Source organism: Nothoprocta perdicaria, unplaced genomic scaffold (genome assembly GCF_003342845.1).
Source record: "Nothoprocta perdicaria isolate Ctin4 unplaced genomic scaffold, notPer1 scaffold_64, whole genome shotgun sequence".
NCBI lineage: Eukaryota > Metazoa > Chordata > Aves > Tinamiformes > Tinamidae > Nothoprocta > Nothoprocta perdicaria.
This window is the reverse complement of record NW_020455910.1, coordinates 2523769-2542368: the sequence shown is the minus strand read 5'-3', so window position 1 is coordinate 2542368 and position 18600 is coordinate 2523769. Positions and strand designations below refer to the sequence as shown.

The 18600-nt window shown below is 41.0% G+C and overlaps 1 protein-coding gene across 1 annotated transcript in view; it reads right to left on the bottom strand.

The window, feature by feature from the left end:
- VPS13B (vacuolar protein sorting 13 homolog B) overlaps positions 1 to 18600 on the bottom strand; it is a 399744-nt gene that overhangs the window by 365574 nt on the left and 15570 nt on the right. The gene's annotated exons all lie outside the window — the stretch shown is intronic.

The window sequence follows — 18600 nt, the reverse complement described above, 5'->3', positions numbered from 1 at the left end:
TCATAAAACAAACATTACTTTTGTAAATCACCATAAGATGATAGCAGTGGCCATGACCTTACAGGAACTACATTCCTAGTTAGATTTATAACCACGAGCTTTCTATATCTGCACCATTCTGCTTAACGTTAACTTTAAGTGCAGGCTATTAATTTCTCAAACATGTGGCTGTCTCCTAAGTCCAGAAGTAAAACATGTTCATTAAAGAGATGTGAAAAAGTTCCAAGGGAACTGCCAAAACTAGCATAATTATGAAAATATTTAACGCTGGAACCAACTGAAATCACATTCTGTATATAGGCTGCAGTGATGTCATGGCCAACCCCCAGCCAACGGGCACTAAAACTACTGCCTCTAATAAATCCAGCTCGCACCAGATGACAAACGGTTTAAAGCTAAAGTAAAAACTATATTGGAGATAGGAAGRGAGCTGTATTCTAAATGTGCTACTAACTAGAATTATAATATGGTAGTTGATAAAGTGCCCGTTCATTTTAATATTAGTGAGAGTGACTGCAAGTCACAACAGTAGCAAACTAAAAATACGCACGAGGAATAGAAAGGGCTGATTTTAAAAGAAAATAATACTAATTTACTAAAATATATTTTCTTGTTACCTTATGTTGATACTATAAGTAAAGCTTAGATAACTTCAAAGTCAATATCTGAATGTAATTTGCTAAGAAATCCAGGCTTTAAAAAAATGTGCTGCGCAATCAGCCTTCTTTCTTTTCCCATTTGGCAAATGTTCCAGCCAGGTACTCTGCTGAAATGTTTTTATAGAGTACTATGGTTACATCTACAACGATGCCAGTCATAAATTACATGTTAATGACACCTAGGCTAATAAATTTAAATACAAGCTCCTCAATCAATTTTCTATTGAAATAGATTACATAAAAGAGTTATTTCAAGGTCTAGGCAAATTATCTTTGACAGAACATATCCTAGATAAAGTTTACTACAATCTTTCCTAATAGATAAGGATACCTCATAATCAATTTTCTGTATTTTAAATACTTTTTTTTTCTCTTTATAGACACACTGTTTATAAATGATGTTTAAAAAAAAAATTAATGGGCAAGACCTCCCAAATGTCTGCTGAGAATACTTTATGCTGAGAATACTTTATGTCAGAAGAATGCTTTCTTTGGGGGATCACATGGGTATTTATGCAGATATTGGCCCTGTGCTCTCATGAAACCAAACTAAGAAGCTAGCAGCATTTAGAAAACYGTAACAGATATGTATTTCTGTTTACATGGTTCATATCTTAAAAGTGCAGCATGCAAAAGGAAGGCGAATGAGGAACRTGTTTCCTGCTAGTGTATCAGTCCCGCAGGGCTGAGCACGTTGCTGCCCGTTGCAAGGCCRGAGCACGGGCCTCACAGGAACTCCTTGAAGTCCAACAAGAGCAGCTGCCAAGTCCGGCACCCGAGACGGAGCCACTCCATTCAACAGGACAGGCTGGGGGCCAATGGCCAGGAAGCAGCTCCGGAAAAATGTCACAAGGCTCCCCACGGATGGGAAGCTGGACACAGCTCGGCAGGTGCCCCTGCAGCAAAGGAGACCGACTGCATGTTGGGCTGTACCGACAAAGGGAGGCCAGGTGGTTGGGACACGATGCTTCCCTCTCTTTGGCCCTTGGGAGACCTTGCATGGAGTATTGGAGCCAACCTGCTGCTCCCCCGAGAGAGACCACTGGAAGACCACAAAGGCGGTTAGGGACAGGAGCGCTCAGTCACTCCCACAGAAGAGGCTGAGGTCAAGAGTGCTACCCAGCCTGGAGAAAATGTTCAGGGGGCAGTTTACTGCTGCCTACAACTGCCTCCTGCGAGAAGATGGTGCCATTCACTTCTAAAAGGCGCRTGGGGAGAGGACAAGATRCAACAGACACCAAACGTAATGGCTKGGAAGTCTTTTCACCCTGAAGGGTGCTCAAGTATTGGGTGAGACTGCCCAGCGTGGCCGCACAATGTGCATCCTTGGGCATGCTCTRCCCTTGGCTGGACACTGTCCTGAGCAGTCTACTCAAACTGTGTCACTCTGAGCAGGAGGTTGGAGTAGATGCTCTCCAGAGACCAGCCCAAGCTACCCTAGGCTTCTCCTATTCATTTCCATGGAAAAATAGAACAAAAATAAAACGCATAACTAAAGGTTTTGAAAAGGCTTTTTTTAGAAGATTATCCAATACATTTAACTAGAATGCCATTTAAATAAACAGTCAAGTAGTTGCTTTTGAAAAAAKGCCTGATTATGTTCCATTGCTATGTAATTGTCCATACAGACTATCTCCATACACAAATTTGGAAATTCATTAATACTGTCATTACCACTACCCTACTCTAYAAGTTTGCAATGTTTCTGCTGGCTAATACAGGTCAACGCTACTCACAGATGAATCAGCAGCTTTGCTTTGGGTATTAACTCTCACTSAAGCATTGGGCAATTATCCTGCAAAAGGGGAAATTGCTGAGGCTGTGTCAAAGTGAAATATGGAAGCAGCAAATTAATTTCTCTAATGAACTGCAAAATAAATATGCAAAACCCTCAAGTAGATAAAAAAGCAATTTGAATTAAGAACATGCATAAATCTCTTYGAGGGGCTAAGTCGACAGTTTAATGCACAGTCTAAAATGAAGTAGGTTGCAGTACATGACAGGACATACGTGTAAATACATTCAATAATCATGTTTATAAAATACTAAAAGAATATTTCTTTACAAATTAAAAGGGCAAAAGAACCATTATTTAAATGATGTTTCCATCTGTAAACTTCAAAAGATTATGACGACTGATGATCAATCCTGCACATATTAGCAGCACAAATAGTTGACTGAAGTGAAGGGACAGGCTGGCATATATGTAAGCAATGTTGAAACCGGATTTGGTCACTAATTCAGAGTAATTATTAAATTATAGAGTAATTACTTAAAGGTAGATGCATTATATACACACACCTATGCTCCCTGTAAGAAATTATTCAGGATGTTCTACTGACTTTCACTACTGCAAAACTCAATCTTCAACTTCTTCAAATAGGTGAAAACTGAATGCAAGARTACAGTAAAAATAATTTACTTTTGGACAGTCAAATGAGAATCCGGATAGGATGACTGTGGAAGAGAACTTAATCTTTTGTACTTATATGTTTTTCAGTATCTTTTTACATATTAATGTGGCAAAATCAACTCTTAAACTATGTGCATCRCTACTAAGGAGAAATGCTAGGGGATTCTGGGCAGAGGCACATTCATGATCCTAGTCAAGAATAATGTAACAGGACAAGGTGAAGGAATTAAAAATAATTTAGCAACGCACTAGTCTGGGTTTGTTCTCCTTGTCGCATCTGGTCTCAGCTTATGTCAGATTCAAATAATCAAGCAGGAACAGTGACCCACAAGGCACACTTGTGTTACCTGGGYTGGGTAAAGAGGTTAAGAGAGTAAAAGTCTTGTTTACAAGAAAAGGAGCTGTGTCTGAAAGACTACGGGGCTAAGGCCGTACAGCCAAAGATATAGAAGACAAACAGCTCTCCGTAAGTGCTCCTCAGTCTCCTCAAAAATATACCTAGTTTCTCAACACCCAAGACAAAGCAACAAATAAACTGACCTCCAAGTCTTTTTGATGAGAGTKGTCCAAATATTTTCTTTCTGATTTGAGAGAAAAGTTATATTATTATCTGTTAACTGACCATCTGGTAAAGTCCTTGATACATTTATTGAGCTTTTTTTTTAAAAAAAAAATGAGGCCACCTACCACGTTGAAAGTGCTATCTAATAGAAATAAACATCCCAGAGTGGCTTTTCCATAGGATAAGCCTTTAAAAATGTCACTGTTCCTCATGTTACAGGAAGTTTGCCCTCTGCTTTGATTGGAGTTTGGTGGAGTTGTCTCATTCTGAGGTATTACTCCGAGTTTGTTCAATACCTAGTCGTGGCTCAGGACTCCACTGGGCTAGAGCTCTCTAAGCTACAAGGAAGAAAACAATCAACGGGAAGAAATAGTAAATAAAAACTGGCAGCTCTACAAGACGTGATATTCCTGTAGTGAGAAGTATGGCATGGAGTTCCAAGTTCCCAACAAGTTCCAAGTCCAACAAGTTCCCAAGTGTTTTGTTCCACAAAACTCTAACTGGATAGTTCTCAAACCAGGGTAGCCTGGAAGGAGGCTCATGAAAGGAAGAGGTCAGCAAGACTGGTGCTCAGCAGATGGATACAAGGTACMCTGTGCACAGGACAGCTGTGGATTCATCTTTCAAAGACATATAAAAGAGGTGGTTCATCATCAACTTGGCCCTCTTGCCCACTCACAGTTTGTATAGAAGTATGTATAGATGAAAGAGTGGCTGGAATGGTTTGCTATCTGAAGGATTAGGAAAAAGGACTGACAGAAAACACACAAGGCAGAACAGACTGCAAATATAAAAAGATGAGAARTGACCTGCATTATTTTTGTTATTTTCTGTGACATGTCTTCAGAAACATTCAAATCTAATAAAATAAAGATGTACTAGAGGATGCGCTCATGATCTTTCTTAATTGCTGATATCTAAGACATTTTCAAGTGACAATTAATTCGCAACAAAACAGAACATATTTAAAATACAACAATTTTTTTATCTCCATATGAGAAAACTCTAGGACAGTTTGATTCTTCTGCTCTCATTCAGCTTATTCCACAGTTCAGGAGCTACTACAGCCACTGAGCTGAGCAGCAGCATCTTAACAGCCCCTTTGTTCTCATACCAACTTCTGATATAAAGCAATCCCCCCAAGAACCAAAGTAACACTAAGTTACTTAAGTAGGAACTTAAGCCAGTTTACACTTTTGGTGTGATACTCTCTTTGCAAGACACTGGATATATTCCCATCCTGGTTACAAGTGCTTTGCAATATTAGATGAGTATTTTGACAACATTTATCAAATCAGTCATCCTGAACACTGCAGGGAGATAGGAAAACCATCATGAGCGAGGTTTGATCCCACTACTGGTTTCCTACACAACATCTGGGAACCATTAGCAAAAATGCTTCCATTCATTCTTCCTATTACAACCTGTTCCACTTCCAGAGAGCCAGCACTACTGCTCATCCTTATTTAAGCTGGTCCCAGACTCTTAGCAAAGCTGGGAGATCAGCAAGGGCGCTTGTTTCCTCCCTGCAGTAGGGAAATGGAGCAAGGCCTAATACTGCCCAGGCCCAATTTTCTCCTCATCCCCAGCAGCTCTGAGCAGGACACCCACAGCAGGGCCCAGCAGCAACTTCACCAGTTGAGCAATCCCCAGCACTCTCAGATTTCCAGTATCACAATGAACCTCTGCTCTACGATAGGAGAGGACGTAAGGCACAACACAACCTGGAAACCAAGCCGGTGAGCTTTTCCCACTGTTCTGTATCTTGTGGGCTGTGTTTGGCTTTGGGGAATTCGGGGGAGAAAAATGGAGACAAAAGATGTCAAGGAAGTGGGAGCAGATTCTACCTGCCAGGGAGGGCAGGAGGCAGGGCCTCCTGAAGGCCTCCTCACCTACCGCTGATCTCCACACAGTTAAATACTTAGCCTTAAGGTGACAACTTCTCCATGAAAATTAGTTGAAAAAGGTCACAACAACATAGGCACAACTTACCTAAAACATGCCATTAAGATGTTTTTACTTATAATCAATCATTTCTTTTGCAAGTGTCAGTCTGCAATATGTATACTATTTAAAAGTACATATTGCTATTTATAAAGTACTGCTTTTTAAATAAGCTTTTGCAATATTAAAGATAAATAACAGCAATTTATCTTCCAAAATGCTCAGAAATCTATTACATAAAACAACAAAAATGACTTTTGACATGAATAAAATTCCCAAAAGAATGTACCCCCCAAAAAAAAGTTCTCCAAAAAGAACGTACTTTTCTTGGTACCAAATAATTAAAGTGCTTTTAACTAAAAATAAGAACAAAATCTTTTTCCCAAACTTGTGGCAATCATTTTGAATTGCAAATATTTTTTTTTCTTGCATCCTWGATCTCACTGGTAAGGAAAGAATGATTTTAGACTTAATATGAGGGAAGAAAGTAACTGTCAGAAGAAACTGAGTGCCAAAAGAAGCAAAAAATACAAACATCATGAATGAAGCAGGGGAAAAAAAACGTTGCTAATGTTTGTGTTCAAGTGTGCGCTCCAGGCACATGCGAAAGCCAGAGATTAAAAATTGGGACCATGGAGTGGAGGTATAAGGTGCAAAGGTGAGGGAAGGAGGAGGAGGAGGAGGAGGAGGAGGGGAACATGAGAAGGGAGGGGAGGGAAAGGGAAGAAATGGAAGGGGAAGCAACAAACAGCCTTGTATAACTTTAAACTACTATACACTTTCAAAGCACTAGGATGAACAAATACAGTTTAAATAGAAAATGCAATTAAAAAGTTCCTTTAAAATAGATATGAGCAGTTTAATTCAGAGCTTCACACTTTATGCCTGCAGAGTGAAAAAGCCAGTTCTTAAGCACTGAAAGAAGAGTTTGGAAAGAGTGAATGCGAGAGCTAAAAAGAAGGAATTCCCCCAAGGCAGAGCTGCTAACTGGACTAGACGGCAGCTCAAGCTCTCMCAACAGTTTTGGTTCAGCTGCTGAAAAAGCACAAGCCACACTTCACACGTGTCATTTAAAATTATACAGAAACTATAGACAGCAAGGTCCTTCCAGGCCTCCARTCCTGTTCAATTGTTCCAGTCCGTTCAAGACCAGAACAGGTCTCCAGTTCTGTTCAATCTATTCATCAATGACCTGGATGGAGTGCTCCCTCAGCAAGTTTGCTCATGATACCAAACTGAGATGAGTAGCTGATAGCCCCAAGGGCTGTGCTCCCATCCAGAAGGACAGACTGGACAATTGGGCATGAGAAACCTCAGGAAGTTCAACAAGGGCAAGTGCAGGGTCCTACACCTGGGTAGGAATAACCCCAGGCACTAGGACAGGCTGGGGACTGACCTGCTGGAGAGCAGCTCCACGGAGAGGGACCTGGGWGTCMTGGTGGATGACAAGATGACCMTGAGGCAGCAGTGTGCCCTGGTGGCCAAGAAGGCCAACRGGATCCTGGGGTGCATTAAGAAGAGCATCTCCAGCAAGTCCAGGGAGGGGTTCATCCCCCTATACACAGCCCTGGTRAGGCCACATCTGGAGACTTTGTCCAGTTCTGGGATCCCCAGTCCAAGAGGGATGTGGAGCTGCTGGAGAGAGTCCAGYGCAGGGCTACSAGGATGATCAGGGGCCTGGAACATCTGCCCTATGAGSARAGGCTGAGRGAGCTGGGYCTGTTCAGCCTSGAGAAGAGGAGGCTGAGGGGGGACCTGATCAGTGTGTATAAATACCTCAAGGGASGCAGTGAGGAGGAGGGGGCGGCCTCTTTTCAGTGGTGGCCAGCAATAGGACTAGAGCAAACTAGAGGATTCTAGGTCTCAATAATATGATATTGAAGCTAGGTTGTTAAAGTAGTAATGTAGCTAGATACCTGGGGTTATAAAAATACAACATACATTTGCMGCAGATACTATTTATAAGCACTAAAGATTATTTTATTATTATACAAGTATACTCAACTATTACAAACACTTATGTGAGTTTGAATAATTATACACATACTATACAGCTATAAACTGTTTTTAGTTGCAGTGTCAGTTATTTACCACAATGTGCTATTAATATCTAATTTTATTAATATTTTGCAAAGAGAATAATGCCACAGACATCTTCATGGACRTAATTTATAATATACATTCTTCTCCCCTAGCTTCAGGCTGCAAAACAACTTCAAAAGAAATGCATAGATGGTCTGGATAGGTCACATTATGATATTCACTCATAATCTGTGCTCCTCTGCTAAGCTTGGCAAGACAGTGTATTAAAATGCATTATTTGCAAAATCTCAAATAAGGGACATTCATCTATATGCTATGTATAAATTTGTATTATATTTCACTCAAAAGATATCCTTATTTTAAATGAAAATCTTAATGGCTTTATAAGAGGAGAATAATTCTTGTCTCTTTCTTTTATGTCCATAGGCTACATGCAACCATCTCTSCAAATTAAATGTCCTCTATGCCCTCTTCAGTCTAACTACACATTGGGATCTAGGCTTCCTAGCTCTCTTAAGCTGAACCCTAGTGTCAGAGAGGGACCAGAACTGAACCCACCAGACTTCTTCCTTGGTCGAACATGAATGTCGCCCAGCAAATGGTCTAGGCACGAGAACACATATCCTCTGCATTGCCCTTTGCACCCTCAGTCCACATGGGCCTCTATACTTCCTCACTCTTCTAATCCTAACCTTGACTCTACCCTACTAGGTGGCTGGGGTCTGGAACAGAGACCACAAACAGGCCCAAACAAGAAAGAAGACCAGTGATCAGCCCTGGCACTGCCCAGCATTTCCTCCATCAGGCCCTTAATGGCCTCAATCCGTTCCAGCTGTGGAAAGCAGCCCTCTCCTAACCCTAACCCCTAGGTCAGGASAGGGTCTCACACAACCAGCTATTCCTGACCCAGAAGAGAAAGTTGCCCAAGCATCAATTTTGGCATGGCCTCCCATTTGTTAGCATGTCCTTTGGAGCCTCCCTCCAWAGGGGCTTTACGCTTCCTGCCTCTCCTAACCCTAATCCTAACCCTAACCCTAGCATCAGGTCAGAATCATGACTGAATCCACCAAACGCATTCCTGGTCTGGACCTAAATCACACAGAATCACAGAGTGGTTGAAGTTGGAAGGGACCTCTAGAGATCATCTAGTCCAAACCCCCGCCCCAGCAAGGACACTAGAGCATAGGGTGGCATCCAGGCAGGGTTTGGAGACCTCCAGAGGAGACTCCACAGCCTCCCTGGGCAGCCTGTGCCAGGGCTCTGTCACCCTCACAGGGAAGAAGTTCCTSCTCACATGGAGATGGAACTGCCTGKGTTTCAATTTGTACCCACTGCCCCTTGTCCTGTCACTGRCCACCACTGAGGAGAGTTTGGCCCCCTCCTCCCTACATTCTCCCCTCAGGTCTTTATACATATTGATCAGATCCCCTCTCAACCTTCTTCAGACTAAACAGGCCCAACTCAGTCTTTCCTCATATGAGAGATTCTCCAGCCTGTTAATCATCTTTGTCTCTGCCTTTGTCAAGTTAGACAACATCCATGGCTCTCCCCTCATCCATCCATCCAGTCATCCCATCATAGATGGCTATTAGCCCATCACAGAAGGCTATGAGGTTCRTCAAACACGACTTCCCCTTGGTGAATCCATGCTGACTACTCCTGATCACCTTCTTTTCCTTTTGCCCAGGGATCAGTCTTCGCACCGCCCCACATTTCCTCTGGCCTGCCCCTTTGCAGCCCCACTCCACATGGGGATCTACACTTCCTCCCTCTCCTAACCCTAGCATCAGGTCAGGATTAGGCCTCACACAACCTACCCCTTTTCTCAACGGAACCAGAAAGCTGCCCAAGGGAGCTACCCTCCCTTACTGTGACATGGCTGTTGGAGCTCAACATGATTTTGTTATCTACGCTTCCTCTCTCTTCTAACCCTTTTTTAAGGTATTTATGTCATATGGACCCTCTCCTAATCCTAACCCATACCTTGACTCTAGCATCAGATTGGACCTGCAGCTGAGTTCACCAGCCCTGTTCTTGGCCCTAACAACCAAGCAGCCCAGGGATAATTCTTAGCACAGTTCCCCTTTCCTTCGCCATGCCCTTCACAGCCCCACTCCACACGTGGCTTTACCCTTCCTCTCTCTTCTGGCATTAACCTGCATATAAGGCATATATGTTGCRTAAGTAAGGTATACATCAGAGAGATACAGTTCACTTTATACACACTCTTATACCAAATCATGTTAGACGATGAAGAATCCTTCTGGTATTTAAAACATATTTGTTCCTGCCAACATGAATCATCTCCTATATTTCTTTACCTCAGTTCTGATCCCTAATTGATGCCAAAAAGCAAACAATAATAGTCACTGAGAAAAGCAGGTTTGGTATTTTGAGAAGGATGACAAATCATCACGCTAACTAAAATGTATTATTAGAATTAAAAAGTCAAGTCCTCATTTAATGTTGCATATTTTAATACACAAAATCAAGTTCACAGAAATCTGCAAGTCACAGCACAGCTGGTCTTCTGACTTAGCAAAAGAAAAACGCTGCAGATGCCRCCATTAATTTTCTCTTTCATGGACACTTCTTTTCCTAAATGTCTGTAGTACAACTGAAATGCATGATTGTCTCTGCACAGGAATTTAAAATGATCAAAATTTACTTAACGGTTTATTATATGTAAGCCCTGTACATTTAGCAAATTAAATTTGGAAGGAGATGTGAAAATAACTCTGACCAAGGGCCAAACCAACCAGCATGAAAAACCTCCCACAGCATCTCACGGCAAGGCTTCAGTCAGCTCCAACACACCAAGCCGAAGTACTCGCAGAGCAGTAATCTCAGCTCTGGCATTCTTAAATGCTGAAAGCAAAAGAAYGTCAACGTTTTAGAGGAATTTGTTGACTTTTTGTTAAAAGTCATGTGACAGTAAATTTTAATGTGGCATCCAAGCAGCATATTTTTTATATTAAAATTTGCTTGGTTAGACTGCTACCTTTTAAGCCACTGGAGTATCTGATGGCACAGTGCTCAGCAACTAGATGCCAGTGTGTGCTTCAGATACATCCCACTGCTCTTGATGCAGAACAGGGCTGCACAAGATCATGTAGTAAGCCCAAGACGACGTGTTCAAGCACTTCTGACAAGCAATCAAAGGTGGTGTTAACTATTATCTAGGTAGGATGTCCCTCCTCCTCGCCCTTYTTCCCATTTTGGGAACAACTCTCTGGTTGTGCTGGTCAACCATAAAAAGAGCAAGTTCCAGAATTACTTTGCTCCACACTGACATTTTAACAGTTACCCACATCCTACATCTCTAAGGGGAAGGGTGGGAGGGAAAGTGTAAAAAGATTCAAGTCATTAAACCTTTTGCAGAAGATGGGATTTTTGTACTGGATTTTTGTAGGTACAAAGATACTGTGAAGTCTCTGGCAGAACTTTGTTATGATACAGTTGGTAAAACGTGTTCTGGAATAGAAGTGTGCAGTAAAAGCAGTTGTTTCAAACAATGCCCTCTACAGAACTGTGCAACTCTCAGCGACTCACAGGTGAGAAAGATGAATAGGCTTTTTTGTTTTAAGTAAAATACAAGTCTTCATCAGAAAATTCTAGGCACTCTACCTTGGATTAACAAGCCAAATGAGAATATCTTGAAATTTCCACTAAAAAAAGAAGTGTTCTTTTTTCTAAATTTTGAGATTCTTCCAAATATTTAATTAAAAAGATTAAGCAAATGTGACAAAATCAGAATCTGAATTTTTATTACATAAATTTAAGCTGAAAAACACAGTACTACTATTTTTTTTTGTCAGGAAAGCACTTCCAAATATCATAAACATTTAGAAAACTATGTTTTTCCTCGAGTTAGTCTCTCTTCTAATATCCACCTTAATTTAAGTTGAGATTCTGTACTAAAAATAAATAAATAAATAAGCACAAAGACTTACAAAAACTGATACAGAATTACAATGCAAAAWTGTAATTGCTGGCTCTCTGATGGTGAATATGTTTACACATTGCCTTTCTACTTATCTTCTAAATGTTCTCTAGTGATCTTCTAAAAGTAACATCAACTCCTTTAAAACTCAAGTCGTGCATTCCTTTAAATAAAACAAATTACACAATAAATTCAATGAACTCACATTAGTATTAAAAAAGAAGCATCAACTAAAACACTTATGTGCATATAAGTGAGAAAGGTGGCTGGGGCAAGAAAGGCAAGTTAGGAAAAAATACAGTATAAGCTCAGAGAGCAGAAAATAGCTCATGTGGAAAACTGTATACCACAACATGCTATAAAGTAGCAAGTAGCACAAAAACCACTCATCAGAAGTCAAAGATGAACACAAAACTGAAACATCTTGCTCCATCATGCAAGATAACAGAAAAAAAAAGAAAAAAAGAATTTCTCTAGAAATAAATATATCAATATTTGACAGAAATTGTGTTTTCATGAAAAATACCAACAGGGAAATAACTGAGTTGTGTATAGAATGCTCTTTTTAATTAAATTTGGGTCACACACATCAGAAGTGAATCTCAACTTTAGCAGCAGTTATATACAGAGTTCACTGTTTTGCCTTTATTGAGGACAGCAGTGCTTCAATAATCAACATATGCCTGCAAAACTGCAGTTTTATTAGGCACATTTATCAGTGTAATACTCTTCAATGTGCAATAAAAGAAGAAAAGAGTATCTTGACCTTTAACTAATAGTCCTCAGGAGGGAAAGTGCAGAATAAAATTTCAGATTTCAGATGAAAACAATTGCTGCACACACTTCAGCAGATACAAGGATGTCCATTGTTAAACCCATGCCACCCAATTTCTTTCAACTTTTATATGGATACATCCATAGTTCATTTTCGTACAAGTCTAGCAAAGTAGAACATCCTTAACAGAGCAGGAAATGAAGTTTTATTCATTGCACAAAATAAATCAAAAAAATATAATGTTTGTTGATGACAATGAAACCACTAGCATATGCACTTGGGACTCTGATCTATTCTGTCCACCAGATGCTCCCTCCTGGTGGAAGGCTAGTAAGAAGAATTAGAGAGTTCATTGCAGCTTAAACAGATTTTTCTCATGCTGTTAAGTATTTTCCTAAAGTTTTACTGCAGAATCCCAGTGTTCATCATGAGTGTAAGCAAATATCTCGGATGATCAACCTATGGCCCACAGGCTTTACGCAGCGTGGCAGGACAATTCATCTGGCTTGTTCCCTGTGGCCTCCTCCCCTCCGAAGCTCAGCTGCACAGCAGATGACAGCGCTGGTGGAGGCAGCCTGTTCTCAGCCAGCATTTCAACCAGCAGGCCTGTAGCCTTTCTCCATTCATAATAACGAGCCCCTGTTTAAATGCAGGCTGGGAAAAGGGTTGAAGGGTTTCCAGGGAAGACGACCACTGCCAGTACAATGSATTTAACCCCAAGCCCTGTTACTGTCCCCATATGAGGAACACATGGGAAAGAACAGCCATGAATAGGTTAATGAGCTGTAAGTTGGTTGGAGGGGGCAGCACGCTTCCATAGGCCCCTTTCCCAAGCCCTCATCGGAACCCAGCAGGACAAGCTCCAGGTCAGACAGCCTGAGCACCTAGAATTAATAAACACAAAGGAAGGCAGGGAGTTCCAGAAAGCTTTAGGCCTGCTTTCCACATGATCTGCACATACACAGCGTCTCAGGGGCCATGAGATAGGACCCTCTGCCACCAGTGGRGAAAGAACAGGTCAGGTGTAGCCTCACACAACTGCTTCCCTTAACCCACCGTACAGCAGTCAATTAGATTGATCACAAGTCCACTCCGTTCAGAAACGTGTGGAAAACATTGTGGTTCTTCAAAGAGTGGTCCCTAATTATCAGTGCAAGTATAAAAATATCAGCACTAACTAGCTTTAGGCCTAACTAATCTAAAGCAATTCCACATTACTGCTGCAAGAGCAGCTGTTAGCTATTTCAGGGAAYGCTACAGTAACCTGAAATGCTGAGCACTGCTGACAGGCTCACAAACAGCTCAAGAGCTTTGCTATCTAATGCAATCAAAATACAACTTCAGCTTTAACTGAGCATATTTACCAAATAGCTCCAAACAACGAGTCCATTTACATGACAAATGTATTGCCCGGAAGAAAATACAACAGTGAGAGAGCAAAGCAGCTTAGAACTCTTCATCCTCCAGCAAAGTGCAGAGCATTAGAAGTTACACTGAAAATGAGGGACAGCAGCTTAGAGTATTGATGGTTCTTTAGATTCTCCCGCTTTGGCAGATGGGCCTCCTAGACACAACTAGTCCAAAGCCAAGGAGAGCTTGGAGAAACAGAAAGGAAGGTTTCAATAAATGGAGCTGACAGCTTCAGGTCATGGTCTCCTATCAAGTCAGAGGCAGAGCCATGAAAATGACTATGCTGGGGTAGGGGAGATCATTATTTTTTCATGAATTTATGAAGTTTTTCCATTTTCTCCAGAGACTATACATCTGCAGTTAAAATTCATGTTTATCTAACGGCTGGAGTTGAACTAAGAAGATGAGTAAGAAAGTCATGACATTGCTAACAGCACAATACAATTTCCACATGGTCCTATAGACAAAAAAAAAAAAAGGTAACACAGTAAATTTTGTTCAGAAAAGGAASTGCAGCCTTAAAAATGAACATCTGTCCATTCCAGAAAAAAATATTAAGTGTTCAAAATAAAACATAATGTATATATTTATGTGTCAGAATTATTTAACATGAAGCTTTGCTTAAGTGTGGGTGTTCTAAGGTAGGTCACTGTCAGTAAATGAATAAGAAGAGAATTTTCTGCTCAAGTTTAGCAGCCATAGTATCTAGTAAGTTGTAATTTATTAGATTTCATATATACATCAGTCTTTCAGTATGGGTATATCTTTCCAAAGTGAACAATCTGTAAGTTTCRTGTATMTTTTGCACTTGAAAGAATTAGGAGWATTTTTATCTTTAAGAATTTTAAGATGTCTTTACCAAAGCAGGATAAGATACAGCTTTTTTTTTCCCACTACAAAAATGTGATCACGTCCACTCTGAAATAGCAGGTTTTGCTATAACGAGGAGCTAAAACACATTCCAGCAAATTTACCTATGCTTTAATCTACCAGTAAATGAGGATAAACTACTTCCTCTCGAAGGAAGTATTTTTAAACGCATTACCTCACCTCACTGCCTGTTAAACCACACCAACCCAMATGTCTCCCCCAGCTACATGAAACAAACCTGTATTAGAGAGGCCCGATTTTGATGTCAGCTGGATTGGAATAAAAATGGAATCACTCCAAAGTAAGCCACCTAAGGTATTCCAGACCAACGCCAGGGAAAGCAGGATCCAAATCGGACCCTGGAGCTGGAGGCGGCAGGGAGGGAGAAGCCCCTGCACCCCCTGCCTCGACCCCAGTGAAGGCAGCRGGACCCCCAAGTACACACAACTACATCACGTTTTCCTCCTGTATCTACACAAGGTAACAGTTGTCCTGTACTTCCTCAGGAGCAATGTGCCACTTGCACACCAGGACTAGGTTACATTCAAGAAAAAGGGTTTACTTACAAAAATACTAAAACAAGTTTAAACATCAGTATCTACTTGCCTGCTTACAGATTAAAAAATAACAACAAACACCTCTTGTTTGATTTCTGCTATCAGTAAGCACGTTCATCAGACAGGGTAGAATTATACTGTCTTTCTACGAAAGCTCAAAAATCAAAGCTGGGCTTTGCAACGTGGCTCCAGAGCAATGGCACTGGGGCTGTCCTTGGTTCTGTTCCTAGGGGCTCCTTTTCAAAGCCCAGGCACACAGACCCTGGCACCGCCACCAGTCACCACACACCAAACTGGCCTCAACAAGAGACCCCCAACTCCCTTCTTCTAGTTGAGGCTTCCTCATCAACAGAAAAAACCTGCTACTCAGCTCACGCTTCCAGCTGACACAAACTGCTTTCGAAACAAGGTTGTTCAAGGGAAAAACAAATGCAACTTGATCTTCAACCTGCAGTACAGCAGTTGTGTCCGTGATGTACAAACAACTGCCACAGAATAAGGTCTCCAAACGGGGGGAATGGGCCAGTTGCTAACACTAACACACCCCAGGGTGTGGTTCCCTGCCCAGAACTATACCTTAATGCAGCTCCTCAAACATGGCCTCTTTGGCTCATCAGCATTTTTGGTAATATAGTTTCCCAACATATATAATTACAGACACTGCATCTGTATTATGGTTTTAACCATATAGGTTCTAGGATATTTGCATATTTCTAGAATTATCACATATGAATGCTCACATTACTGACAAGACTCTGTGCTATTTCCCCTGCTAATCTGGATGCAATATACTTGTATCATACATGACATTATACAGAACAATTAGCTCACGAGCTTGGGYCATTTTATTCAACACAGTAACTCTACAGCAATTCCTAAATGAAACACTTACCAGTTTCCCTAAACTTATTCTAATACAGCAGCTTATTAAACTCCCTACTGCATCTCCATCCATGAGCTGGTAAGGTCGGCACGTTCCTTCGGACGTAACTTAACCTTCCAAATCCACGCTAAAAGCATGAGACATGGACACAAAGATTGATCCTTGATGGTATCTGACTYGCAAGTGGACTTCCAGAAGACCTGAGCAACCCACAGCCTGGCCACCTTTGGGGAATACTGGAGGATAGGAGCAAGTAACTTTCTTGAAGAATTTTTCTCCAATATGAAGTTTGAGTTATAAAAAAAAAAAAAAGTAATATTCACACACCTTTGTACTTATAAATATGACAGAAAGTAAATAACACTGATTTGCATCTGAAATATGTTAGCATAYGCAATTACCACTATTGCTAATGGGAGATATTAATAGTTTGTTGTCTACTGACCTGCTAACAATTTATTTSAAACCATACAACACAAATTCCAAAGCATACACTATCAGAATTTACTGAAAGCAATTYGTGTGCACTTCCATTCAAACCTGCCACAAGCTTGAGCTCTAAAGCAAGCCAAATTGGTGAGTACTGCATTAATTCTAGTGTCTAATTATTCTTGCWAATACCTTTACTAAAATTCTGGCTCAGTACTTGTAATCCCTTCAGTTCCCTAGGGGAAGGGCAACTCTGCGGGAGRAGGAGGAGAGAGGAAAAAAAAAGAGCAGAGTACTGGGCACCACAATACTAAGCTAAGCTGGCAGCCTAAAATTCCCTGGCATGTCTTCCTTCCCTGCGCTCCCCACACAGCCAATTCAGATGACCTGATCTACAAACATAAAGGGTTTTTATCATACACAATCTCAAACTCTTTCTAGAATACAGCTGTACAGTGTAGTCATGTAAATATTCAATCTGTGGTCTGCAGCCTCCTAGTGTTTAAAGAATGTGTAAAGATGCTCCATGAAACAACAGGAGAAAGAAGAGGGAGAAAAAAAAGTTTGGTCTSTTTGAGGGATATGCAACAGAGCCTCCTCACAAAACAGTCTGAAATGGGCTCCTCGCTACTAAGAGACCCTTATTAAAGGTGGAATAATAGGGAAATTACGACTTTGTAAACCATCTTTTACCTATATACTACATGCACAACTTACATCTCCTGTGCCAACCTTTCCTCCTAATCAAACCATAGTGGGAATAAAGCTGGTCAGATCAGCAGCAGTCTTTAAAAACATGTGTGCATGCACATGCACACGGATATACACATATGCATCTAAGTCTTCCCACCTCAGTGCAGTACTAGAGATAAGTCAGTCTCCTGCTTCTTCATTGTTCAGTAACACTGTTGTTTTCTAAGCAATGGAATCTAAAATAAACAGAAAACAAACACACACAATGCAGGAAACATAGAACTACAGTTTCCAAGTGAGTACAAGAAGCAACATCAGCTCCCTGGAGGCCACAAAGATGCTACTCTTCCCCTTCATTCAGAGGGTACTTTTGAGCTACCTCCAGACAACATGGAAAAAACAACAAAACTGGGAAGAAGCTATGGGTAAGTGTCAAAGAAAAACATAAGGAAAAGCTCAGGAAAGGGAAACTTATTGCAGGAGAGCGTTTACATACAGAGATGAGCACAGAAACTACACTGAATGCCCCAAAGAAAAGGGAAGCACCTGCTTTTGGTTAACATAAATAATACAGATTTTGTTAACATTGGCATTTGGCATGGCTTTGTAAGGTTTAATGTGCATGACTAATGAGAAATGTGTGTATTTGAGGTCAAGTGATTTCACTGGCTGTTGGCGTAAACCACGGGACTTTTTTAAATAGAACAAAACTTGCCAGTGGCAAGTTACAGTCAAATACTAGAATCAATTTGAGCGAATGCTATGGAAACAAAATAAGAAGAGGATGGGGAGGAGAGAGGAAGGAAGAGAGGGAGGGAGGAAAAAAAAAAAGGGGGGGTAGAAATGTGTAAAAATGACTGTTATTTCTGCTGTATTTGCAAACAATAGAACATTCCCAATAATTTGTGAGCTTTAACAGCTTGCAAATGCAGGCACACTTCAGACACAATATATTCCCTTGCAGCTCCTAAATCAAGAAGAATCTACCCAACAAACTTCAGTTCTTCTCAGACAAGTTTCATGAATTGAATTCTCTTTATACTAGCTCTCAAGTCATCAATTTAGTTTTGAAAATGGAGCTGGTCTACTTCCTCACCATCACCTCACTTCAGCAGTGTATTGACATGGCACTACAAAACAAAGGCATTAAGTCACACGTACCCTCTAAGTGCAGCAGAAAGCTCTTGAGCAGCAGCAGTGCCTAGAATCCAAAAGGGGCCAGTCCAGWGGGATACAGATGCACATACATAGTCTGCTGGGAAGAGACTGATCACCTGAGAATGTGTTTAGACAATACAGCAGAGCAGAAAGGAGCCTGTCCAACACTTGGCTTGTTCCCTATGCTCCTGCTTTGGTCCTCAGTAATCACAAAGCAATTAATTGAACACACTAATATCTTCTGCCCTCGGTTCCCCTCAG